Below are 2,500 nucleotides of genomic sequence, written 5' to 3'. Positions count from 1 at the left end.
GTGTGCGAGAGTTTTATGACAAGTAGGGCCTACATATATATATAAAAAAAGGTGATACAAAAAAAATCCCACCTTTTTCAAAAATAATAAATAAAATGTAATGCACTCATTGTGGATGCTCTAATAAGCTCTTTCAAGCATCGCATCACCAAAGTGGCTCAAGACTCTACTTTTAATTGAAAAGACTCTTTACCAAAAAATGAGTTTTTTCAAAATTAGCTTTTTGAAAAAAGCTAATAGGCTCTTTCAAACCCCTCTTCACCAAACACCAATGTTTGAGGTTTGACTAGTCAAAACATCTACTTTTACTCCAAAAGACTCTGTACCAAACAGGAGATTTAAAAAAAAAAGAATAGTAATAATAATAATAATAAAAGCTAATAAACTCTTTCAACTGTGTACACATGCCGTATTTCTCACTAAATACAGACTTTAATTAAAGCCACCTATCCGGATTACTAGAAAGATGGATACTAATAATATTATAATCTCATAATATAACTTAAAATCAGAAATATATATATGTAACTCATAAATCAACATCATAAAATTTCTCAAGTACCTTTCTAAGTTCCATCTTTCAAAATATCAATTCTTATACAAGTATTATTCAAATATACTCAAATTCACCAAAACAATTTAAGAAAAACCGAAATAATATATATACACATACATGTATATACATTTGTGTATAAATTAAGTTCAATAAGGCTTAATATACACTTCTTTAATTATATATATTAAAAACATCATATCTGGTAAAAACTATTAATGAAATATACTAGATTTCATAAATGCATACATATATGTATATTATAGCTTAAAATTTGGATGCAAAGACATATATATCTATATTCTTGAACATAGTTAAAATCTATACTAAAAGTGTATCATAAAACCCAAATCAATAGCATGCATGGTAAAAACATCAACAAAAATTCATGGCTCTGAAAAATATAGAGTTCTATATACGTATCTATACATAAAAACTCAAAGGGTAGTTGATAGTTACTTACTTTTGCAAAGAAAAGAAGAATAACACACAAGAACTCAATTTATTGCCAAGAATCCGCCCAACTCGAATTTATCCTAGAGTGATCCAAATAAAAATCACACCCACCCCAATGTGTATTAGGGTGTCTAGAAGCTACTGTAAAGAAATCGGCTAAATCGGACGGTTCGATCTCTAGATATCAAAGAATCATTGAGACTATGTAACTTTGAATGTTTGAATGGAGATGATGGAGAAATGTTTGGGGAATGCATCAGCCATGGATAACCACGAAAATGAATCCTTGAATTGTGTTTTTTTGTCTTCCCAATAAGGGAAAATATTCCTTTGGATCCTTCTAAACTGTAGCTTCTTTTAAAACTTGCCCTAAACTTTTAATTTGATACTAAAGGCATGAAATTACCCTCCAAACTATATCCATGATACCCGATTAACTCATTAATCAATAAATAACTATAATATAACCTAATATTAGGGTATAATAACTAAAATTAAGGACACGGATGTGACAGTCAAAACCTCTAAAGTGGCTCAAGACTCTACTTTTAATTGAAAAGACTCTTTACCAAAAAATGAGTTTTTTCAAAATGAGCTTTTTGAAAAAGCTAATAGGGTATTTCAAACCCCTCTTCACTAAACACCAATGTTTGAGGTTTGACTAGTCAAAACCTCTAATTTTACTCCAAAAGGCTCTGTACAAAACAGTAGCCTTTTCAAAACAGGGCTTCACCAAACACCAATGTTTGACTAGTCAAAACCTCTAATTTTACTCCGAATGGCTCTGTACCAAACATGAGCTTTTTTTTAAGAAAAAAAAAACTAATAATTGATTTCAAACCTCCCTTCACCAAACACCAATGTTTGAGGTAATTTTATTCCAAAAGGCTCTGTACCAAACAGGAGCTTCTTAAAAAAAATAAAAAATAAAAAATAAAAATAAATAAATAAAGGAGTGAGCTCATAAGCTCTTTCAAACCTCTCTCCGCCAAACACCAAAAAAGAGCTAATAAGCTCTTTCAAACCTCTCTAATTTTATTCCAAAAGGCTATGTACCAAACATAATACTTATATTGTCCCAACTGAATAAATCAGCGTACCAATTTTTCCAACAAAATAGTTATATTTATTCCAGCGTAATACTTATATTATTCCAACATAATAAATCAGTTTACCAATTGTCCCAAATCAATTTTATTATCCATGTCTTCAATTTCATTTTTGTTTTTTAGTATTTAATATAGTATTTTCAAATTTATTTTAGAAATAAATCACAATTCTTATATTCTTCCAACAGAATAAATCAGTTTACCAATTGTTCGAAATCAATTTTATTATCTATGTCTTCAATTTCATTTTTGTTTTTTAGTATTTAATATAGTATCTTCAAATTTATATTAGTTATATTATTTAGAAATAAATTATAATTATTATATTCTTCCAACAGAATAAATCAGTTTACCAATTGTTCCAAATCAATTTTATTATCTA

Source organism: Euphorbia lathyris, chromosome 8 (genome assembly GCF_963576675.1).
Source record: "Euphorbia lathyris chromosome 8, ddEupLath1.1, whole genome shotgun sequence".
Taxonomy (NCBI): domain Eukaryota; kingdom Viridiplantae; phylum Streptophyta; class Magnoliopsida; order Malpighiales; family Euphorbiaceae; genus Euphorbia; species Euphorbia lathyris.
This window is presented reverse-complemented; position numbering follows the sequence as displayed.